General features: G+C 39.7%; 1 protein-coding gene across 6 annotated transcripts in view; it reads left to right on the top strand.

Annotated features, from left to right (window-relative positions):
* Lrrc8d (leucine rich repeat containing 8 VRAC subunit D) overlaps positions 1–25883 on the top strand; it is a 112232-nt gene that overhangs the window by 68517 nt on the left and 17832 nt on the right. The window contains exon 3 of one of the 6 annotated variants that reach the window (XM_048814488.1): positions 11870–11932. The exons of the other annotated variants lie outside the window; for them this stretch is intronic. The gene's annotated coding sequence lies outside the window, so the exon portion shown is untranslated. The remainder of the gene's footprint in view (positions 1–11869; positions 11933–25883) is intronic. 6 annotated transcript variants of the gene reach the window in all.

Raw genomic sequence — 25883 nt, 5'->3', positions numbered from 1 at the left:
AATATGTAAATCAATGGATGTGTAACTGATGTGATTCTGCAATCTGTGTATGGGGTGAAGGTGGGAGTTCATAACCCACTTGAATCAAAGTGTGGAATATGATATGTCAAGAAATTTGTAATGTTTTGAACAACCCACAATAAAAAATTTTAAAAAAGTACTTTTTAGATATCAATACCAAGTGATGAACATTAATAATAATAAATAAAATTAATAATAATAGACTACCAAGTGATTTGGTGGTTATTATTATAATTATTATATTTTTATTATTTTTTTTTGTTTGTTTGTTTTTGTTTTTGGTAGCCTCCTGAGACACTGGGATTACAGGTGTGGCCCACCATGCATGGCTTGGTAATTTATTATTTAAATTTTACTTTTTAAAAGAAGAAAACTTAGGAAAAAAGCATGTAAGATATGGGAAAATAAGTGGTTAGATACAACATGTTGAACTAGTCATCATTCTCATGTGCAGAATTCTCATGTGCAGAAATCTGGAAACTTTAATATATGGGAGAATCACCAAGAAGTAATTTGTCTGATTAAATTAATACATACATGTGAAGTGCTTTGAGCAGTTGTTGGATATGATAAGCTAGTTTATTATTTTCATCATTATCATCCCTGGATACTAGCACATCTTATAATACCTTATACAATGGTAGTATTCACTAACTGCTTTTGAATTAATTTTTCTAGCCCCTTTACAACTCTGGCTCATCTCATTATGTCAGTTAGGACTTCCATGTCCAAAACTGAATAAATCATCAGGGTCAGGCATGATCTGACAAATGCAAAAATTGTGGGACCCTCATTTGTTCAATCCTGGTCATTGTCCTGGTAATGGTCTTTTGTGACCAAGTTAATCTCTCTTTGCCTCATCAAACTCAAAATCTGTGAAAACACGAAATCTTTATCACAGATAAAGCAGCAGCTTTTAAACCAGTCCTCTGACCCTGATCTGAACTCTTGAGTTTTGAAAATCAAATTATTTAATTTGATCCCTACTAATCTAACCATTCTTATTTTGGCCTATTTTTCAATCTGTTAAGGTGTTTTTCTTGCTAATTCTCTTTCTATTCCATTTGCTGTCCTCTTAAACTTTGTGTAATCAAAACTCTTCTGCAATAGTATCCTGGATTTAGAATGTAGGACAGGTCAGAGAGCCCTGGGCTTGGCATTTGAGGCGTTCCCGTAGGCTGGCATATTTGTAATATTAACAGAACTCATTTATTTAGTTTCTTGGCTAATGACAGATTAGGGAACAACAGGGAAAGAGATTTCTTAGACAAGGGTGGAGACTATAAAACTAAATGCAAAGAAACTATATATAAGCACTGTACCCTACTTGATAAAGGTGTTTCCCAGGGGTGCAGGTTAATAATTCTGAAATCACTACATGTGTATACTGGTAGTGAATAATTAAGTAAATGGATGATGGGTGGTGGGAGCCCAGTTTCTTTGAAATGGCACGTTATAGATAAGCAAGGGGAGAAATGACCCATGTGATGGATTACTTTGAGTTATTGGTATGAGTTCATGGTTAGCTTGATGGTTAGTACTGATGGATGCATATAGAAATACAGATGTGTGGATGTACATGAGTTAGCACCCAGATGTACATTTCTCTGCTTTTGTCAGCTAACAAGGCTTAGAAGCAACAGTGCCCCAGTAGTAACAATCTCCTTTTGTATCCAGATCTTGGTTTCTAATACCATTTTTCTATAAAGGAACCAGTATTCTTGGCAGAATGGCTGATTCTAGTTTCTAGAGCTGGGGCAGAGAATGTAAAAATAAGAATAAGATGAAACTGGCATATCTTGCCGGGCTGGAAACAGGAAGTACTCCAAAAAAAAAAAAAAAAAAAAAAAAACCACAGGCAGTGAGGGAGGTTTGTCAAAGTGACACAGAACCTTACAGTTTGATCCCAAAATAAACTAGCAATGATCTATAGTCCAAATTATGGAATAAATATTAATTCATACTAAGGTAAATAAATGAGGAAGAATAGGCTGTGCAGAAAAGAAGTCCAACTGATTTATGTGGGTGTTTCACCCTCGAGGAGATGAATCATAATTTGCCACTCCTTAAGAGTGAGCTGTGTCTGGTGAGTTCCATCCAGCAGGTGAGCATGGAAAGGACAAGAAACCTGACAAGTACTACCTCAGCCAGGTGGTCAACATCAACAGCAAAAAGTCATGTTAATATTTCCCCTTGATGTGGTAAGAATAGCACTTTACTTCTAAGATAGTGTTCCCCAAAAATCCATAATTCCAGGCTAATCCTGAGAAAAACATGAGACAAATCCCAACTGAGGGCCCTGCTATAAAATACCTGACGAGTACCCCTCAAAACTGTCAAGGTCATCAAAAACAAGAAAGGTGTAAGAAACTGCTAAACCAAGAGGAGCCTAGGGAGACATGACTGATAAATGTAGTGTGGTCTCCTGGATGGGATCCTGGAACAGAAACAGAGCATTAGGAAATCTTCCAGAAACATGGACCCTAGTGGTTGGTTCTGTACTCATAAAATAACAGGAAACTGAGTGTGAGGTAAATTGTAACTCCTAATGGTAGCCTCACACTTTTCTGTAAATCTAAATCCATATTTTAAAGATGTTTATTTTATTTTATTATTTTTTTTAAAGAAAAGGCACCAAGACTCTAGCAGCATTGCAGGAGAGGGGCTGTACACCACACCCAGAAGCCCTGGGGCCTCCACATTATAAAACCTTGTTGATTAATGCTCTTGATACTGGAGCTGAGTCATCAAGAATACATTTGGCTATACCCTGAGAACCAGTTCTCTTCTACTCAGAGCAGTTCTCTCTACATTCTTTTAGTTAGAGCCAATTTTTTGGTATTTATAGCCCCAGGCTCTGTACACTCCATCATCGGCTCAGTGTTCTTCCTGACATAGTTTAGCCTGGTAGTCTCAGTAACTAAAATTTAGGTCTGAGTCAGCCTCTCCGCCTTCCCTTTATCTCCTGTCAGAATCGCTGGTTTCCTGGCTCAGGTGTATCCAGTTTTTTTAATGTTTTATCTTGAAATATTTTTTAGATTCAAGGAAAGGTCACAAAAATAATACAGAAATTTTTTTTTTAACTACCTTTCACCCGGCTTCCCTGAGGTTAATGTCGTACATGTTGAAGGGTGATGATAGAATATAGGCAATCAATCTTCTCATACAACACTGTTACCTGATGTAGAGGCCTTACTCAAATTTTCCTACCGATGTCCTTTTTCTGTTGTAGGATCCAATTCAAGATCCCTTATAGTCTATGTCAGTCTGTGGTAGCTCCTCAGGGAGGCATGACATTAACATTTTGGTGGAAGCACACTGATTGGTTATTTTGTTCACCATCACTTTGGATTTTCTGGTATTTTCTCATGGTTAGATTGGGATTATGCATTTTTAGCAAGAATACCACAGAAGTGACACGCTCTTCCCAGTTAATCATACCAAGATGAACATGATGTTGCTGTGTCTTATCCCTGGGGATATTAACTGAGCTCTTGGTCAGGGTGGTGTCAGTGTTTTCCCCCTTTGTAATAAGTTTCTTGTGGAAAGATATTTTGAGACATTGCAAATGTCTTGTTTTTCATACTTTTGTCCATTAATTTTAGCATTCATCAATGAGTCTTGGACTCTAGTGATTATTAATTACTAAAATATTTGCCTAATGGTTGATTTTTATGTTTCCATCATTTCCTCTACATATATTAGTTGGAATTCTACTCTAAGAGCTGTCAAGGAGAATTCATTCTTAATAATTACTATAACAACAGCAACAGTATTGATGATAATGATAGTTGTACCCAACATTGTTCTTGTGATTTGCTGTGTGCCTGGCACTGTGCTGAGCTCTTGATTTCACTTATTTTCTCCTCACTCTCTGAGTTAAATCTTCTGTTTCCAAAAGTCGTTTATTCTGGAGAACTTTCCCCAACCCATCCATGTGGATTGGACAACTCTGCTCCCATGACTTAGAGTTTGCCCCTATTCCATTGTCCTCCCTACCCAAATTCTGTCCCCCACACTGGACCTTCAGTCTCTTATGCCTTCAGCTCCTGTCCTGTCTGTAATGCCTGTCACATCAGGAATGCTCAGAAACTGTTACTGAATGAAATCAAACATGAAATTTGTATTTAGAATTTTTATAACTCTGGTTCATCCTCCCAAAGCACTTTTAGATTCTTGTAATGATTTTGGTAGCCACATCATGTGGGTGACCCACAGGAAGCTCACATAATAATAACACTAGGACTTTTCATGGGTGCTACTGCTGGTTCAGACAGGTGTCCAAAAGTCCATCTCTCTAATCTTAGAATTTTAAATGATATGCAAATCTTTAGGATGATTCCTATTAAATATCCTTGTTTGTTTCAACCTGCAGAGATGTTTTTGATAATATCTGATTCTGTTCTGCCATCCATTTGCTATCCTTTTCGGCTTTGCGCAGTTTAAATTTTTCACCTCACAGACTTTTGATAACAGTGTAGGGTCAGGCAGGACCAGGTACACAGAGACACCCTCCTACTCCATTTTTCAGCTCCCTTGATACAGTGGTTCAGCCTGTAAGGAATCTGTAGACCTGTCACTAGATTGCTATTTCTGTCAAATTCACAAGGTTATTATTTAGACTTTGTTAAATACTTTCCTGAAATCAATGTAGATTGTCTCTAGTGTTCCTGCCAGCCTCAGCGTACAGAGGAAAGGTTTGATCAAACAAATTCATTTGCAATTACATGTTCATATGACCTCTCATTGACTTCTAAGTTAATTTAGTTCATTCATTCAACATACAATTATTGAATACCTACATGACAGGCACTGTTCTAGGTGCTAAGAATATAGTGTGAGCAAGATAGACCAGGTCCTGGCTTATGGATATACAAGCAAACAAATCATAAACAGGATAATTTCAAATAGTTATAAATGCAATGGAGACAGTGAATCGGGGTGGAGATTGTCAGGAAAGCCTCAGTGGAGAGGTGACAGGGGATCTGTGCCATGCATGATGAGAAGAGGAGCAGTGAGAAGTTCTGAGGAAGAGCAGTCCTGCAGAAGGATAAGCAGGTGCAGAGTTGTCAAGGCACATGTGAGCTCGGCATACCCAGATAACAGAGGGGCAATCAGTGGGCCAGAACGTGATGCAGCTTCCAAGTATACTTGATGAGTATACTTAATGTTTTTGTTCTAGAAAACATGTAATTTTATGATGAAAATGTCACCTTGTTTGCTAAAAAGCTAGAAGAAAAGGTAGACTAGAATTGTAAGATGAGAATTAGTACCTTTCCCTGGTAACAAAAGTATCATCTGAAAATAAAACTAAGTACTGTAAATTACAGCTTCCCAAGGATTGCTAAGAACATTCCTGTGTCCCCAGGTGTAAATTCTTCCCTAACAGTAATACTCCTTAGTAGAAAACCCATCTATCTGTACTGTATTGGGTTATGTTATCATTTTGGGTGCTTCAGTGTCTAGTGTAAAACACTGCCTCAAGATGTGCCCTTGGTCTTCAGACTTAAAGACCTTTTACAGACTTGATCTTTTTTTCAGTAGAGCATAGTAGAAAATGAGTGTTTAATTGCATGCATATCTGGAGTAATTTAATCGTTAGTTTGGCTTGTTCTGCTTTGGTATTTGCAAATAATTGGTGTTTTGAGTTTTTGACTGCTTTTTTCCCCCAATCAATTTAAGATTTAAATGTGCTAAATCCTTGCCTTATAACTCTCATTGGAACAATGTATGCTGAAAGCAGAGGGCTCCTGTTATGGTATGAATGTTTATGTCCCCCACAAAATGCACATGTTGAAATCCTAAACCTGATATGATGGTATTAGGAGTTGGGGCTGTTTGCTGATAATTAGGTCATGAGGGATCTGTCCTCACAATGGGATTTATTGCCCTTAAAAAAGGGACTCCAGGGAGCTCTTCTGCCCTTTGTTCACCATGTGAGGGAAGTCAGCTCTCTGCATCCTGGGAAAGGTCACTGCCCAGAACTCAACCATGCTGCCACCCTGAGTTCAGACTTCTCGCCTCCAGAACCATGAGAAATGAATGCTTGTTTAAGCCACCTGGGCTTTGTCATTTGTTATAACAGCTCATATCTCCTTGTGTCTCTCACTTTGTACTTTCTCAGAGTGGGCCAAGTGCATAGCTTTCTTGGCATCAGAGCATGAGGGTTTGAGAGGAAATGCTTGGCAGGTGATTGGAATGTACAGTAAAAGTGTGATTCTTGTTTATCTCTGTGTGTTACATTTTAGAACATAGGAAATTCTGATGGTTCCTTATCTCAGACATTCTTTTAGATAGCACTTTAGACAGGTAAACTTTAATCATTTAGTAAATCAGACAGGATCTGGTGACATGAATTGGCTAACAGTGAATTGAGAACAGAGTAAAACCAATAAGTTTAGTGTACATTATGAGTTCAATATTAGGTAAAGTGGATTATAGAAAAATAATATATATTTACCACTATTTGCATGTGAGCAGCATGAGTGTATTCATTAAAGGCAATATAAGTAGTCACTCAAGTATTTGTCTCTTTTCCTAAGAATATAAGTGTTCTGTATCTTACAGTTGAGGAAAGGTATTGGCTTACACAGTATGGGAAGTTCTGTCAAGTTCAGAAAGAACCATATTATAAAAGGTAAAAAAAGCTGTATTCTCTGCAACAGGCTTATATTCTTTCATTGTCAGCCTAAGACCCAAATCTGCCTACCTACCAAGGTCTTCCATTCCCATTCCACCCAGGTATCATGCAGTGAGCATATGGTTTCAGGGACAGCAGTGACCTGTGTTAATTGACCTCTGTACTTGCTTATCTGAGGACAGATAGGAGCTGAGTAAATGATAATACTATAGTGAGCATGTTTGAGAAATGAAATTAAAGTCTGAGATAGAATTTTAGTTTGTTTTTCTTATTTGACATGAGTTTTAAATTCCTATATTTTTTCAAACCATTATTGTAAACAAACAAACAACTTAGAAAAATTCTCAACTGTGTATCTGCGTAATTTCAGAGGCAACTCAAGCTGGCTGTAACCAGGCTCCCAAAACTGTGTATAGATGTATGTGTAATAAAATTTTTTCTGTGTAGTACATGTATCGTCTAAGTAGCATAATGTTGATTTGAAAGTTTTACATAAAGATATATGTATTCATTTCTCTTTTTGCTTATCTTTAGTTTCCAATTTTCTCTGTGAACAGATTTGACTTATATAATCCTTAAATTACTAAAATATCTTCATATCTACATGTTTCTATTCATATATTTTATACAGCATTTGAGCTTCTGAAAAATTGCTAAGACCTTGAACTTTTGTTAGCTAAATTATTTTTAGATGTCTTAAAAGAGCTCTGAGAAAATGAATAATCACATCTCATTCTTTTATGATTCTAGTGATCTCTTTATCATTTTTTCTTAAAGCAGTGTGCATCTGTGTATAATTTGTAAGGCTCAGGACAGAATGACTGAGCCCCAAACTCCAGAATATTATACCCAGCTCTTTGGGATAGGAAAAGAAAGGTATGACAGCAGATATGTACTGAACATTTTACATAGTGTAAAGCTCTAACAGGCAAGTGTTTTAACCATTATTAGATACTGTGGTCTTATATAATCTCAGTGTCATTTATAGGTACACTAAGTCAGTTCTTTATCTCTGTGACAAAATACCTGAGATTTTCAACTTAAAGGAACAAAGGTTTATTTTATTCAGGGTTTATTTATTCAGGGTTTCAGAGATTTCAATTCATGGTCACTTGGCCCTGATACTTTGAGCCTGTGGTGGCAGAGTTCATCATAGTTGGGGTGCTCAGAAGATTCCTGTTCACCTCATGACAGCCAGGAAGCAAAACGGAGAGAAAGAAGAAGGGCTGGGTTCCTAATCTGTTCTTAAAGGACATGCCCCCCATGACCTAACTTAAGTGGCTGTTTACCTAAGTGTCTTAAACACTAATGGATATAGGATAAAGAAAGTTTCAAATTGTGTTACTGTTGTGCTTGTCATTTTAATTTTGGATCAACCAGGTGAGCTACTTTGAAAACACCCAGGCCTTTAGTTCTGGCTGCATGTGAGAATTGCAGAGGAGCTTTTAATCAACTCAAATGCCCACACAAGGGCCACCCTAGGCCAACTAATGCAACAGCTAGTTTTGGGTGCTTTTAAGAGGCTACTCCATGCTATTACGGGGTACAGCTGTGCTAAAAACCACTTTCCTAAGCTCAGGAGAAACTCAAGTGCTCCACAGGGTCACAAAGAGTCAAGACCCACACCCGCCCCGCCTGCCTGTTAGCTGCCTGCATTTCCTGCCCCTTGTTGCTTCCTGAGCCTAATGGGGAATCAGCCACATCCAAGTTACTTCTACTTTGGCAGCTTGCAGCTGTCCCATAAGCAGCTCTTTCAAGATGTCTGAGGCAGTGTTGGCAGTTCACCAGAGACAGTTTGTTTCATGACCTTATAACCAGATAAACTTTGTTTGTATCTAATTCATGTGTACCAGACATTTCTGCAGAGCTCTAGGACCAAAAGGTCCTTGAGAAAAGAATTGATGTAAACTCCATCTCCATATCTGATCAGCATTCCTGCTTTCAGAACAGTTATTCTGCCCATATTAGAATGTTTTGTATGTTTGTACTTCACTTGTGTGGGTCTCTAGCATACGCCCACATCAGAGGATCAGTGCTTTCGCCTTTGTCTTCTATATTTGTACAGTCAGCTGATTAGAATGTGGTCCTGTGAAAGTCGAACCTAGGAGCCATAGGTGTCAGAACTGAAGGCTCAGAAAGTCTATAAAAAAAACCCTCTGAGCAACAGTTTCTTTGTAAAAGGAGACCAGTGATTCCTGCCTTACAGTGTCACTCTTAAGAATCCAGCTGAAGACTGTGGTAAGCCTTACAACTGTGTATTTATTGCACTCCTTCCTTGTGCTGGGTGCTGTACTAGGCCCTGGAAAAGCAAACGTAGGTTATAATCCCTGTCCTGCACAAATTTACAGTTCAGTGAAAGATACACAAAAGCAGGCAATTGTTGAAAAGTTCGGAAGGGCAGAAATGCAGAGGATGCTCTGGGAGAATCAAGGAAGGATTAGCAGGGTTACTGGCATGGAGATTTCAAGAATACCTCCAACAGGCACTGATGCAGACAGAGATAAAACCAATAAGGAGAACTGGAAAACCGGATGTTCCAGGCAGAGAAAGCAGTAAGCAAAGAGAACCCAGAAGGGGGACATTGTGATGCTGATGCTAACCCCATTTTATTCAATTATTGCTTTCCCTTGGGAGAAATAAGTGTTTGTTGGGTAAAGGCTTTATTGGAGAGAATTCAGAGGGTAAAGAAGGTGAGAGATGTAGATTAAAACCATCATCAGGTGTATTCTTTTTTGCCTGATTTTGTGTAGATTTGGAGTATGGAAGAGGAATGAAGTTGAGTGATTTTTATACATCATCAAAAATCCACAGTTAAAAATAGGCCTCTGTTCAGGTCAGGTGTAGTGTATGCTTAATATTTGAGGCTGACCTTGAAATATAGTGACACAGAATTTCCAAAGCAAAGTGAGGAAGGCTGTTCTTCTCAAGAAAGTCTTTACAGCTCTGGAGAATTATAATTTAAATCAAAGAGTTTATCTACAAACTGCAGGGAGCACCAAACTGGAGCTTCTCTTTAGCCCCACAGTCATTTTTTGTGCCTGTCCCAGTTTTCCAACCATCAAAGCTACAACAGCATCCCTTCGAGACTACCCAACCTTAGCAGCTTAGGTGTCTTGTCAGTGTAGGCCTTAGTCGGTGTAGGTGTCTTGTCTTCTCCCTGTTTCCTTCACAATTGCGCCCACCATCTTAGCAATCAAGAATCACAAAGCCAGATATCCAGTGGTGATTTCTGTCCTTCTGGTGAGTGGAGGCAGAAAGGGGACAGGAAGAATAAGGGGTACCTAATTCTTGTGCTGTGGGCTTTTGTGCCATGAATTTTCACGTGTTCTGATAACAGCCAGACTTCCTGCAGGGTGGGGAACAGACTGTGCCTCATACATTTTTAGCCCAGTGAATCCTGTCAGAAAACCGAATGGCTTCATCATAAAGTGTGATATGAAGGGGTCCATTCTCCCTAGCTCTGCTGACCTGCAGCACTGAGCACAGCACTGAGCAGCCTGGTACAGTGAGAATGAAAGGATGGGGCAGCACCGAGAACAGCTGGGGATCAGCAGTGATGCATTACAGTAAGCTTACAGCCTAAATCTAGAGAGAACTTCAGAAATGGTCTGAGCCCAGTCTTCTCCTTTCACAGGGTAGAAACTAGAGCCCTGTGGTGAGAACTGGCCTGAGGTCCAGCTGCCAGCTGGAGACAGGGCAGGAACTGAAATGCAGCTCCCCCTCTACCTCACCTGCCCATGCTAGCTTTCCTGCTTCAGTGGACCTGGAGGGGATCCTTGGTGCAAGCAGGACTAGATCACCAGGTAGCCAGACTCGACATGTATTCAGGGCACCTGGAGATTGGTGCCCAGTAGGAAATATTTTTAAAAGAATTTGATATTCAGTACTTACCCAAAACACCCCAAATGGGTTGTCATGGGTAAAAGCAGACCTTCACGGACTTCCGTAAAGTTATTTTATGGTTTATCATTTCAATTTCAACTTCGATTTGGAGAAACACCGTGATGTTTTTGGCGTTTGGGAACTTTGGTGGCTTCATCTTCTTCCTCACTGTAAACTTCTCGGACTCAGCCCCTTCACCAAAGCCTCTCAGAGGCAGGGACAAGCCAGCCCAGTCCCATCCTTCTATATGGCATGGCTCTACTTCATTATGTACTTTCCAGATGAATATCTCTGCTGAAAGCTCTGTCCTATCCCCATGCCAATCCAATCATGAGGACACTGTTTTGAGAAAAAGGAAAAAGGTTTATTGCTTTGCTAGCAGAGGAGAAACACAGGGGAGTCCTTTTGCAAAGGCTGTGATTCTGCCCATCCACAGGGGCAGGGGGCTTTTATAGAAGTAATTCAAAGAAAATGAGATTAGGGAGAGATCAGGGAGAAGTTTAGGGAAAAGAATATCAAAGGAGATCAGTGAGGAGATCAGGTAGGAGAAGATTAGGAAAACAAAATCAGGGAGGAGAAGTTTAGGGAAAAGAAGATTGGGAAAAAGAAAAAATATATGTAAGTTTCAAAGCCACAAGAGAGATTGTCAAAGCATCAAGTGAACCCCTGTTAATCTCTATGCAGGGGATTGGTCCAAGGGCACAGGAAGGCCAAGAGTGTGGGGCACAGTTGTCCTTCTGTAACCGAAAGCTCCATCCTCATCCTCAATGCCAATCCAATAACAAAGACAAGGTCTTGAGAAAAAAGAAAAAGAAGGTTTATTGATTGGCTAGCAAAGGAGAAACCAAGAGGCTTCTGTCCCAAACACTGTGATTCTGCCCATCAACAGGAATGATGGTCTTTTAAAGAGGTGATACAAAGGCTACATTGCTCCTGTTCTCTGTTGAAGTTGTAATTTACTCGTTAATTTGGGAGATAAATGTTTCTGAGATCTTCTAGTACCATCCCCAAAGTCTGGATTACTTCATTCATAGGTGGGTGTGTGCTTAAGGACCGAAAAGAAAAATCTATCTAAGACTGTGAAGAAAGGTAATCCTATTTCCCCTGAGATTAGAGAGGGGGACAGATTAGGGAGGAGCAAGGAGAGAGGAAGAGAAAGAAACTTGTCCATTTTAAAAACAAATTGCATCGGCTGAGCAGCAAGAAATATCCAAAGCATGAAGTGAACCAGTGTTATACACTGAGCTAAAGGGGTGTTTATGTGGACTCACTAAATCCTCCCCAGGACTACTCAGGTGAGTGCTGTCATTTCTCTTTTATTGAAAGGAACAAGGAGGACAGAGATAAGTAATCTAAATGGCAGATCCAGGATTGTCACTCTGGATTGATGTAAGTACTGAGCCCTTCCTCTTAATATGACATTGAGCTGTGAGTTCAAAGAGGAAGAGGAGGGGAGGTGTAGTGGGCTGGAGACAGTGTGGGGAAAGTAGTAACTTACCTTGAGTAGATGAAGAGCTAATTAATTCTGGGTTTCTTTCCATTACAATCAAAGTTGTGTTTTGTTGTTTGTTTGGTTTTTTTTTTTTTTTTTGAATTGTTAACAAGAGGAAGTTTCAGAAAATGCTTTCCCTTGAATATATTAGGTAATATCTTCTCCACAGTGCCATCTTTTCAATTCTCTTCCTCACTTTTCTTACCCAGTATTCGTGGTCTGTCATGGATGCCTTTTCAACGAGGTTCCCAGTATCACATTGCTGCGTGTAATTTCCACTCTGGTGATACTTTCTCACAGCTGAGAGAAATGGCAGGATTAGCAGAAAGAGGGGTGTTAGGTGTTTTATCTCAGTCACCTTCAGGCAAGCATAGTTACACACAGGATGTGTCTTTTCAGGATTCGGGTGCAGCTGGTTGGTCTTAAGGAGGATTTTTCCTTTGGAAAGTTAAGCATTATTTCTGTGGCTGCTTCACCACACTTAACTGAAGTACAATAACCATGATTCATAAGAAGGAATCTCTTATGAACATTTCAGTCTGCTATTTCTCCTGAATGAAGTTCTTAAGATTAATTAGGTGTCTTGAGTAGAGCCCAGAAATTTGACAGTCAGGTTTCACTGAATTGATTTCCAAAACAAGGATGCCTTGAAGATTCACTTAATAGGGTTGGGGTTGTGGCTCAGAGGTAGAACACTCATCTAGCGTGCATGAGGTACTGGGTTCGATCCTCAGTACCACATAAAATAAAATATATTATGTCCACCTATAACTAAAAAATAAATATTTTTTAAAATTCACTTAATAACTCTGGTATACAATATCCAGATGTCATTTTATTTAATGATTCTGGTGGTTTGGGAAGCTCCTTTTACGCATTGTTTTTGTCCTTGATAATTGTTATTGTCACTGGATTCCCAGTTTGCCTTGAGACCACTCAAGCTCCCCCTGCTCAGGACTCAGCCTTTTGCTGTGCCTTCGAAAATTAATCAGAGAAGGTGGGCCTGAAGAATACAAGTGGGCGGAGCAGGATGCAGAACTACTACTAGAAACCTGCTTTCCCAGCACTCAAGGCTCTCCCTCCCTCGTTTCCCATAGTGCTATCAAAGCCAATGCCTTTCATCTGTAGCTTGGCTCCTTCAAGAACCCCGTGCCAGCTGCTGCTTTCATGGCAGCTGTAGGTGAGCATCTGAACACTGGTGAGTTCAAGAAAGCTGAACCATCAGGTTCTTCTTGGAGTTAAGGGGGCATCCTGTAGTTAGCAGATGGGAGACTGTTTCCTATCAGCTCTCTACTGGTCAGGTTCCTGGGCTGTACCTTCTCAGGTCAGACCAGGGACAAAGAAGGAAGGAAATAAAGTGAAAGACTTCATTCACTTTTCTTCCTTAAAAGGAGCCTGCAGGAATAGAGAAAGGTTGGAGGAATTTGAAGGCAGTGAATTAACTAGCACTTCTGTATGCTCCTGCTTATTTTATTCGGGTCTTGCTTAAGTGTCCAGGTCTCAGGACCAGAGACTGTAAAGCTGCAGGGGAAAGTGTGAACATCTTAGCATCCTTATTCCAGAATCATGACTGAATGGAATGGATAGCAACCAAGTTTTAGAAGACCTGGGTTTCTATCTCAATGCCATTATTGTTAATCAGCTGATAATCTTGGTCAAGGAGTTGAACTTCTTGAACACAAGTTTCTCCCCTGACTTGGGGTTGATAACAGCACTAGTTTTCATAGGCTCGTTGTGCATTTGTGAGGGTGAATTAAAATGGTAACACCTTAAAGTCACTGTGGAAGCTGGTCAGGTCCCCTTGCTATTATGATTCTACACACAGTTCCCTTTTTCAACTGCAGGCAGTTGGCTAGTTGTATGAATTTTTACATGGAAGCAGTTCATTTTGAATGTTTTTTAATAACTCATAAAGGAATAATAGCTTAAATATTTGGTTGTAAAAATGGGGAAGAACTTGTGAAACAGTGTCATGGTGCCCTTCAAGTTTATTTCGGTACATATAAAGGAAGAGTCCTTTGTCTTAGGTTTTCACCTGTCATTTGGCCTATAAAATATCTGGGAGAAACTTTCTATATTCTACATGTTTGAAAAACCAATTTCCATATGCTAAGTCCTTTTTATTTTGAAAACAGGGTCTCACTAAGTTCCTTAGAGCTTTGCTAAATTGCTGAGGCTGGCCTTGAACTTGTGATCCTCCTGCCTTGGCTCCCCAAGTCCCAGGGATTATAGGCATGCACCACTGTGCCTGACTTGAATATAGTTTAGATTACTTTGCTCTGAAAATTCATACAGAAATTTCTGCATATCATATTTTGGACTGTTTCTCAAAAATTAGATGGGGTCAGATATGGTCAAATATCCACTCACGAAGAAATAAGATCATATATTTTATTGTTTGTTTCCTTCTTATCACGTTTTTGCTTTTTGAACTTCTTGAACACAAGTTTCTCCTGTGACTTGGGGTCTATAACAACACTAATTTCATAGGATTGTTATGTACATTTACACATTTTCTTTTGTTAAGAAGTTTTCTTATAACATTTTTGCATATATATCTTCAGTAAATATTCACTGAAACTATAAGATATACAAGGCAACTCCTAACCACTCTTGAGATTTGAGGACCCAGTAAATAACTCCTCTTTCATTCCCAAATTCAAAACCAGTTAGAAAGAAAGAAGTAAGGCTGATAGATACAAAAATGCCATCTTTAGTGCTGATGATGCTTTTTAAAGAATGTGGCTTAGGGTCTGCAGCCAAGGGAGCCTTCTGAAATTTTATCCATGAATTATTAGGTAGACTTACCCACCCTTTTCCTAGCACAGCATGACAACAGGAGCCAGGAAGCTGCAGGGAAAGCCATCTACACCCACAGGAGAGGGATCCAGAATTCATCATCTCTGTAGGCAGGCAGACCCCAGAGAGATGAAAGAGCAAGGTTTGAATTTTCAGGGGGAGAGAGAGGCCAGATGAATTCTTTTAGGGAATTCCCTCCAGGTGATGTAACCTGAGGAGGCCTTCTGGCCCCTGCTCAGTAAGTGCATTCAGTGGGGAAGGAAGCCAGGCAGTGTTACTGGGAAAACTGAACCTCAGTTTGCCCTTCTGCGCATCTTTAGGAGTGGGAGCACATTTTGTGAGGCAGCCGATCCCCGATGTTTTAATTGGACTATTACTTTTCACTTCTAACCCCCATCCTATCTCTGAAGATAACTTATGGATTATGTGTGGATTCGTGTATTTATTTATGGTGCTGGGGCCTCGTACATGCTAAACAAACACTTGACCACTGAACTACCCTCCCATCCTCTCTGGAGCTTCTTTAAAAAGCGCCTTTCAAAAATGAATCCTTATTTGACTAAAAAATGGAAGGAAGGATTCCTCTTCATAAAGTACCAGATACCTGGTGGTGAATGCACGCAGCCCAGAGGTGGATTTTATCTGAAGCTGGAGCAGAGTGTTATGCATGGCAGCTATCTGCTCTGGGGCGTCTCAGCTGCTGAAGAGTAAAGCCACTGCTGTCACTGAAGGGAGTTCATCATTACTGCCATTACTGATTGCTCAGCCTTGGAAGGTGATTTGTGATGCATCAGCCAGAACCCCATAGTTCCATCCCACCCTGTCTGTTCTTTTCTACATTCTCCAACTCCTATGCCTGTCTAGGGGAACAGTTTTACAGGATTTCGGGTAGACTGTGATTGCTAGGTGTCTGCTCTGTCCTTTATGTTGGTGCTCTGTCCTTTATGTCCTTTTGGGAGTTGATGTTACCCAGAACCTGGGGATTGACCTTCTTCAGAGAAGCCTGCCTGTGTGTTGTGCCAAGTTGTGTTAGCCACTGCATGTTGTTCTCGGATAGGCTCTGGAGTAAGACCAGTTCATGTGCATGCATTTGTAGCAGCACTGGGTGAAGACTCCGGAAGTGAAGGGTCACAGCTCTACCCTGCTGAGTCATCTGGGCTCAGGCTTGCTGGCAAGGGCTCCCAAACTGCATTTAGTTTGCTTTTCCTACTGGTTGCATTCCAGTGGCTGTCAATGGCTCTTTTTGCAGGTCTGTGAGGGCTCAAGTAGAGCTGGAATAAGTCTGGGTATAGCCCAGCAATCTCAGTTTGCTATATCAAACCCAACTCATCTGAATTCAGCTGTTACTTCTTGAGGAATATTTTATTTTTTGTGGTGCTAGGGATTGAACCCAGGGTCTTGTGCACAACAGACAAGCACTCTGCTACTGAGCTACACCTCCAGCCCCAGCTGTTACTTCTTAATAAACACTCATGGGTAAATCAACCTCCTTTAGACCAACCTGTCAGCCTTTACTCATGCTGAGAGGCTATTGTGATTTGTCATTGTGAGAACACAGAGGGTCCCAAAGGACTCCCCATCCATCTTCCAGGCGCTGGGCTTCCTGTCTTCCACTGTGCCTTTATGCATGAGTGACAGCCGCCTTTACTCCCTTTTGTTCCTGATTGCCAGGGATGTGCATGAACAAGGAAAATAAATGCCAAAGAATAGACAAACAGTACATGAAATTTTGTTTTGGAACTTGAAAGCTAAGCACCTCAGGCAAAAAAATATACATCTTTTCTTTTCTCTCCCTGGCCTTATGTAACCTCACTCTTAATTCACACCACTTCATTAAAAATTTTTGTTAACCTTTCCTAAACTTTTTTTTCTTTTTCCTTCCCTTGAAGTCTTTTCCAGCTCTGAATCAGTCTCTCCCCTTATGAGATCACTTTTTCTTCTCAACAGTTGAATCTTTAAAAATAAGCATGCTGTAGCAGGGCATGGTGACACAGCCTGTAATCCCAGTGACTGGTAAGGCAAATTCAAGGACAGCCTTAGCAATTTAGCAAGCCCCTGTCTTAAAATTAAAAAATTAAAAACAAAACAAAACAAAACAAAACAACTGAGGATGTAGCTCAATGGTAAAACTCCCTGGGTTCAACCCACTGTACCTCCCCTCAAAACAAGCAATTCATCCCCATAATATGGAGGAAGGGAAAAAAAAAAGTTAATAGCTTTACAAGGTGAATCACAAGACAGGAAAGCATCAAGGAATCATAGAGATCTTAAACTCCTGGAGCATGTTTTTCCTTAAACTTATTATAAATTTAAAACTTACTTTTTAAAATGTGCTAAATTTAAACTTGTAGTATTATAGTCTCACCTGATTGTCCTGTTTCCCACCACCACCCCGCCCCCACCCCGCGAGCCTTTTTTTTCCCCCCTCCTATTGTGGGGATTGAGTCCAAGGGGTGCTCCACCACTGAACTACATCCCCAGACCTTTTTATTTTGGGGGTTAATTTTTTTTTTTTTTTTAACTAAGTTACCAAGGTTGGTCTTAAAACTTGTGATCCTCCTACCTCAGATCCCTGAGTTTCTGGGATTACAGATGTGAGCCCAGGGGCCCTGTTTCTTAATTGAAAAGTTTATGGATGAGAAAACTAATGTGTCTTAAGAATATAGCCAAGGGCCCCTGAAAAGACAAATACCAAATGGATGCTTGATAGTGTGATTACAAGAGTTTATCCCATAAATATTTATTATTTGTCTCTTGTGTACCAGGCAGCTAGAATGTGTTAGATGACACATACACAAAGATGAATAAGACAGTCTCTCCTGAAATCATGTATATACAGAAATTATCTGTTGATGATTATCCTAATAAACTATGAAGAAACTAAGATGGAATGTCAAGAAAGGCCCAGATAACCCTGCCCTGGAGTGGGATGGAAGGTGGCTTTTCTTAAGGACACATTTGAGTTTGAATTTATTTGTTTGCCGTGGTGCTGGGGATTGAAACCAGGGCCTTGTGCATGTGAGGCAAGCACTCTACCAACTGAGCTATATCCCCAGCCCTTGACTTTGAATTTTAAGGGAACCAAATTTTAGAATTTTAGGTCAGGAAGGGGCCCAAAGACGATCTTAATACAGTCTTTCTTTTATAGATAAGGAGTCTGGGACCTAGAAATGTTAATTGTCCTTGGTGGGATTCAGCAGTGTCTGTCAGAGCTAGAGTTCTGCTAGAACTCTCCTGCATCTGCTGGAAATAGAGCTTGGGCCACTCATGTTCTTCCCATATAAATAATTGTTTGGGGGAAATAAAATCAACATTCTATTGAATATAATTTCTCATAGAACTGCCTGGTGTGTATAGAGTTACCTTTATCATAAATCTGAGAAGGATTACCTTTTAAATTTTCTTTTGTAGAAACCTAAAGTAACAACTCTTCTGGTACATACACTACCTACATGTACATTAATAGTTCATTACAAAGACAGTAAAATACAGGACAGACTAAAAACCTGTTGATTGGTTAGTTTGGTTTGGGTTTTTTTGTTTGTTTGTTTGGTACTGACTGGAAGATTGAACCCAGAGGCACTTAATTACTTATTTAAATCCTCAGCCCTTTTTATTGTGACAGGATGTTGCTAAATTATTGAAGCTGGCCTTGAACTTTCAGTGTTCCTGCCTCAGCCTTCTGAGTTGCTGTGATTATAGGCATTCAACACTGTGCCCAACTAAAACCTCTTAATTGGAATAGTTTTGGGGCCCCAGGTAATCTAAGAACTATAAATCGAGCATCACACAATATCATTAGGCAGATAAAAGAAAAAAATGAAAGAATTTTATTCATCTGTTGCTAAGTAGAGATCCTGGTACCCAATAAAAAGTTTATAGCATTGAATTATTTGAATGTTGAACCTTTTGTCCTAAATCAGCCTTTTCTATAAAATATTACAGTGTCACCAAACTTTTGTTCTTAATTCTGATTATAAAGATTGGTTAAATAATAGTGATATAAACTTTTGACCTTACACAGGTACCTAAAAGGTCAGTTCCTACAAGTTCATGCTAAGTTTCTTGCCTTATACCCACCAAACACTTACAAATTTATTTTATCTTATCATTGTAATTCCTGATTTGTAGAATTAAATGAACTAGTTGAATACCCTCAGGCAGAACCACTTGAATGATTTCGTTTCTTTTATTTTTTCTAATATGATTATGTGGACAACCTACAAAACAATTGGTGTTTTTTTGAAAGGATAGCAAATGCTGGGTGTGGTGGTGCACACCTGTAATCCCAGCAAGTTGGAGGCCTGAGGCAGAATTACAAATTCTAGACCAGCCTGGGCATCTTAGTAAAATCCTGTCTCAAATTAAAAAATAAAAAGGGCTGAGGATATAGCTCTTTCCAAGCTCCCCTGGGTTCAAGCCCCAGTACCATAAATAAATAGGAGATGGATAGGAAGGAAAGAAGGGGGAAAAAAGAGTTGTTGGAAAGGACAATTACTTCTTAAATTTAAGGTTTCTTTTTTTGTTGTTTGTTTGTTTTAGTCTTATAAAACTTTTGTTCTAGCTCTGTAGGCTGGGATAGGAGGATAGGAGGAGTTCAAAGCCAGCCCCAGCAAAAGCAAGGTTTTAAGAAACTCAGTGAGACCCTGTCTCTAATAAAATACAAAACAGGGCTGGGGATGTGGCTCAGTGGTCGAGTGCCCCTGAGTTCAATCCTCAGTATGGGAGGGGGAGACTTGTTCTAAGCAATGTCTTTCTTGATGCCTGAAATAGATCTAAAGTAGGTTAGGGCCTGTCTGGAGCTAGCTCCAGTTCATCAGGTATCATTCATTCTTACCAGTTTAAAAAACAAACAAACAAAAAATTGGGGCTGGGGTATAGCTCAGTGGTAGAGCTCTTGCCTGGCATTCTTAGCACTGGGGTGGGGGGGGACCCGACAACTCTTATGTATGTATATATACCCATGTATTCTTTGTTATTAATGGTTTGATTGATAGATTGATTGATTTGTATTACAAGGATTGAACCCAGGGCTTCACACATGCCAGGCAAGCGTTCTACCTCTGAACCAGAGGTAGAATCCACATATTTAATTTTGCTTGTGTTTTGTTTTATTCTGTTTTGATACTAGGGATTGAACCAGGGGCAGTTACTCTGAGCTACATCTCTAGTCTTTTTCTTTTTTCTTTTTTTTTTTAATATATATATTTTATTTAGATAGAGTCTTGCTGAGTTGCTTAGGACCTTGCTAAATTGATGAGGCTGACCTTGAACTCTCATCCTCCAGCCTCAGCCTCCTGAGCTGCTGGATTGTAGTCTTGTGCCACACTTAATGTTCTTGAGCTCCCACACACACACACTTGAAAAATTGAGGAAATAATTTATTTAAATGAAATGATCTTATAACCCCCCACCCCCGTGTATCCACATATTTCAATCTCAGTAACATTATAGTTTGAATTATTTTGCTTCATTTCCTGTAAATATGTTGTAAAGCATTAAGAATCACAAAGCAAACCTTTTGTATTGAGAAACAATATCTCGTTCTTTCCAGACATAACAAGGGTATGATAAATATCTTCCACCCCACCCCCACCCGCCTCTCTTTCACTTTACTCTTTGGAGGCTCTGGAAAGCACTCTTCCAGCAGCAGGTCTTAGTGGTTAATTTCAAAGCCTGAACCTAAGCATTATCGACTATAATAAAAACCACAGGTCCCCAGAGTCAGTAAGTATTGATGTTGGTTTAAAGCCAGTGGATAAATGATGTTTAATGTATTAAATATTAAAGGCAGAAACATGGTTTGGTGAGTGCTGCTGATGCTGCCAATTAAAACATCCAGTTTGATTTACAGAAATTTAATTTTATCTAGATACAATCTATTTCAACTGACAGTCACTATATAATAATGATAAAATACTATTAAAGGCCCAAAAGATTTCCTAAAATTATATGTGAATGCAATGAGAAAAAAATGAAAATAACTTTAATATTTAATGGTCTATATTTTCTGATAGGTAGCCAAATTTGCATCTTTTTAAAATATTTTTAATTGTAGATGGACACAATACCTTTATTTTGTTTAGTTTTTTTTTTTTTTTTTTAATGTGGTGCTGGGGATCAAACCCAGTGTCCCACGCGTGCTAGGCAAGTGCTGTACCACTGAGCCACAACCTCAGCCCCCAGTTTGCATCTTTAATGTTACATTGAATTCTTACAATTTTGGAATACTATAAACTATATCTTTTTTAAAGATAATACTATGACAATGGAACAAAAGAAATCTCGAGGGAATATATAAATACCCTCCTCCCTTTGTTTTTTGCTTTTCTGTAATTTCCAAAATATTATTCAGAGCCCTGATATAGTTACTTTAAAGGTGGGTCGTTTTTTTAAAATAAAAAGATCTCTGATTACACCACCTTAAACTTGCATTAGTGTGTTGGCTTCACATCTGACCCTTGAAGTAAGTTTTTAAATTCATACTTGATGTATAACATTCCCCCCAGTTTTGCTTAAAGTATGGGTTGTTGAAGCCAACAGCTTATATTTTACCACTGATTATTGGAACATTCTATAAATTTCTAGAAAGTGAAACTTTCCATCCTAAGAGAGTAATTTTTTAATAGCAATCCAAAGATCCCAGTTAATGCACTTTGGAAATGTACAGCTAACTCAGGTCACATTCAGTTTGTGCCAGGAAACACTTCTGTATATGAACTCATTAAATCCTCACATTGGCCATATATGGCAGGTGACCATTACTATTCTTATTATCACAGCACTGCCACATTTCATAAACTGAAGCACAGAGAGATAAAGTAAATTGCCCCAATTCCTATAGTTAGTAACTAGCGAAGTCAAAATTTGAACCCACACAGTCTGGCTCTAGGATTCAGTCTCATAAATTATTGCACCTAAGGCTAAACATAGACCCTGTTTCCACAGACTTTCACAGACTTGCAAGTATAATGTATATTTGAGTAATATTCTTTTTTAAAAAAAGTGATTTTTTTAGAATTTTGTATCCTACAGTTTTCCATTACTTAAGATATCTAGGTTATTTCAAATATATCTATGCATTGACTGTGAGCAAGCAAATAAGAGGAATCATGCTGTGTTGAGATTATTGCCAGTCTAAAACTAGTTTTCTCAGGGTTTTAGCCCCCAAAGATGATGAATTTGTTGTTTGATTCCCTTCTTTCCCAGTTTACAAATTAAAGGAATTATTCCATGAGTCCCCCAGACAAAGTTAGTCATTTCCTGCCCTCTGATCCCACAGCATTTTGTTCATACTCCATATTTTAAGTAAATACAGTTTTGTAATTAATCTGTTTATATGTCACGTCTTTCCACCCCCACCCTTGCTTCCAAGAGTTCTTCAAGAACTGGAACCAGGTCTAATTTATTTTTGTCTGCCACTAGCCTGTTGACAAGTGAATGAATCATATTGCCAGAGAAGTGAAGGGACTTGCCCAGAGCCACAAGCCTGAAATGTAAGCACCTTTCGAAACTCCTCACCTCATACTTGTCACTCATTAAGTGCCAGAAATGTTTTTAAGGTATTTGAACACTTGCAGAGGAGTTTTCCTGGGTTCCTCTAGACCAATGACTTGTAAAACAGTAAGGATGACCACAATGAGGAGGAGGAGGAGGAGGAGGACCACCATAGTTGCATTGCCCCTGATCCTGCTGTTATCATTTAGGGCATCAAATGCAATGTTTGTGAAAGCTTTGACACTGGTAAAGCCCCTTAGATAAGTATGTGTATCCTGTGACTCTGACCTGCTACTATTCACATGTGACTCACAAGTACTTCACAGTCATTTTCTTGTTAACTTTTCATGACACCTCTGTGAGATAGGCGATCTGTTTGCTGTTTCACAGAGGAGAGAACTGAGCCTGAGAGAGACCAGGTACTTAAGCTGTTATCACAGATGGCTGAAAGGGGACTAGAATCCACCAAGGACACTGGCTTGTATCCAGTAAGCCACCAGAAAAAGGCCACAGGGTCCCTCAGGGTATGTCCTGGTCATCTTCTGATGTCCCGGGGACTCTGGAAACCTCTGGAATGAGCCCAGGAAGGAAATACAATGAGAGATGAGAGTCAGGCTCCTCTAGGGCCAATTATATATGTGTGTTTAGATGTTAGTCAGATTTTTCATTTTATCAAAATGCAGGGCTTGGACACCAAATGCTCCATAAGATAAAATGAGCAGTTTGGTTTTGAAGTGGCCAACCACCATCTGCTGTTGTAACTGTCAGCAGCCGCGTGGGGATCCTGTAGGTCTGGCGGGAGGGGCTAACCTCTGCATTGCTTTTGTCTCAATGGGGAGTTCCTTACTTTGACTCTCAGAGGAAATGAAGGCTGATAAATCCAGCTGCTGCTTCCTGTTCCTATAATTCTGAGATTTATTTATTTTTTTTTTTACGAGCAGAATGCTTTATTTTTAAACCAGTGGAAAATACCCTCAACCTGTTTGTTATTAGTATTTCCTTAAAAAATGGATGTATTCACTTGAGCTTGAGAGAGAGAGAAAGAGAGAGAGAGAGAGAGAGAGACCGACCCATAATGCTGCCTGAGATGGCTCAGTTTTCTGTTTTTCAACGGCAACAGGATGAAAACCAATTAAGGCAGACTTGACTGTGCAGAAAGCTCTATGTGAGGTTGATGACAGAGTTTGATTTAGGGGAGGCCTGTAATTTATATCTGTGGCCTTACTATCTTTCAGCCTGTGCTTGTCTAATTCAGGTCTGGTTTTTCTTCTGCTTGATTGTGACATTAGTGAATAAATACCTGCATCCTCTAAGAAATGTACTACCTCCTCAAATTCCATCATATACACAAAGCAGCCATTAGGTATAGGTTGCTAGGATGCAATTTGGTGCCTTGGCTTGTGTAACCGATGATTTAATAACTAAAAGTAGTACGTAGAAATATTTTCCCTAATGCCACATTTTTTTTCATTTCCTAATTTAAGAGACAGAGAAGAAGGCGTATGGGGTCCAATGATGCATCTTTCAGAAGCACTAAAGGAAATTTATTTGGCAAAGTAGAATTCTAAGAATGTAGTAAAAATACCAAACCCCTTCACAGAGTAAGAATCTTAGGTCTGAATTAAGCCTTTTAGACCTTTCCTTAATATTTGTGAAATCATAGCTAAGGTACAACTCTGTTCACAGGGGGTAAGAGTACATATTTTACTCTTTGAGAGTCAGCGTAACAGTTAATATTAAATGATTTCAGAATAAAAGGAAATCTTCATAACATAGGTTTAAAGAAGGGCTTACCCTGAATATTTGGTCTGAATTTTTTAAGCTTCTGATAGTGATGAGTAAAGAACTGAGTGAGACTTGACGCTCATTGGAGCCAATCTAGCACACTTAATGTCAGAGGTGTCTTTCCAGTTGTAATCTCTATTCTGCCATCTCCTTGTGTAGCCGTTTCTTGCTATAAAACAAAGTTCACATTATTTCTTTGTCTCTTAGTAGTTAGTAAGGATCGGGTTCTTTGGACTCCATGAATGGGCTATTAAAAAACCAGACTGATGATAAAGGTGTGAAGTGATGTTGTCATTAAATAGCAGTTAGGTTGTAAGTTGTAGCTGCATTTTTTTAGACTGTGTTCCAGGTGTCCTGGGGTAGCCTTTGAACACTAAGCGTTGTCTCCTTCACATAAAGGTTCCTTCTAATGGTTGGTAAATTTGGGGATTTAATTTAATTTGGACTCATCTCTAATGTAAAGCAAGAGAACGGGGCAGCTGTGGGCTTAGTAGAGTCAGTCAGATCTGGGTTTGAATCCTAGTCCACTGTACATTAGCTGTGTGACCTTTGGTCAAATTACTCAAGCTTTCTATCCCTCAGTTTCCTCTTAGTAGAACTGAAAACATAATCCTACTGCTCAGATGGACAATTTAATGAGCCAAGTATGTGAGTACTTGGTTCCTCAATAGGGATACTTTTCTTCCCACCTTCCCTGTGTGTTTTCAGTAGCCTTGGGGTTGAGTGGAAGGCACTGCCTAAGATTGCCGTGTGAGGACATCAGCACACCCTGTACCTCCCACCTCTCCGCCCATTACTTGATCATACCCAGAGCTGCTCACCCCTGTGGCCAGGTACTATGTGGTACAGGTGGGGTGAATTACATAGGATGTGGAACCATTTTGCAAGGTATCTTTTTTTCCTTTAGTCTTTCCCCAAAAAAGACCCTATTATGTTGGTGTTTACCAGCTTACTAAAGGGAAAAGCAAACACTATATATCCAAACTTCTATCAGAATTGGAATTCCGTGGTCTTTAGTCCTTTCTGAAGGTGTGAATATTAAGCACCCTATATATATGTGAGTTGTAGGTCCTAGTAGAAATGTTTATAGTATGTGACTTACCTTTATGCTCAGAAACATCTCTACATCTCTGAACTTTTTCACACTTTTTGTCTGTGTGTGTGTGTGTGTATAGTAGTACTGGGGTTTGAACCAGGGGGTACTCCACCACTCAGCTTCATTGCCAGCCACCCTACCCACAACCTACTTTTTAAAATTTTGAGACAGGATCTAAATTGCTAAGGCTGGCCTCAAACTTTCAGTCCTCCTGCTTCAGCCTGGGATTATAGACGAGTACCACCGTGCCTAGTGTCACCCTGCTATTTTCAATTTCTACTTCACTACTCCTTTCCCATCCTAAAAAGTATATTCTTCTATCAATCTTGCTGTTGACCTAGCCTTTGTTTCTTTGTGTCCTCCACCCCAGGTAGGTTTTGAGAAGGGAACATTCAGTATTCACTTTCTCACTTGACCCTTGCTCACTGTGGGCCAAACTTCACTGAAAGGGCTCCATAGGAATCTCTGGAGGCTCCAGCACTGGAGGCACTTTTATTCCTGACTTCAGCACTAGCTTGTGATGGGTGTTGCTGCTCACCACTCTCTTCCTGAAATGCTTCCCTGCTGTGGCTCCCAGGACAAGCCTCTCTCCCTAGTTCCTGTGTGTGCTCTCTTTGGGTGATCTCACTTTCCATACACTGATTAGTCATAAGTCTAGTTGTATTCCAGAT

This window comes from Marmota marmota, unplaced genomic scaffold (assembly GCF_001458135.2).
Source record: "Marmota marmota marmota unplaced genomic scaffold, marMar, whole genome shotgun sequence".
Classification (NCBI taxonomy): Eukaryota; Metazoa; Chordata; class Mammalia; order Rodentia; family Sciuridae; genus Marmota; species Marmota marmota.
This window is presented reverse-complemented; position numbering and strand designations above follow the sequence as displayed.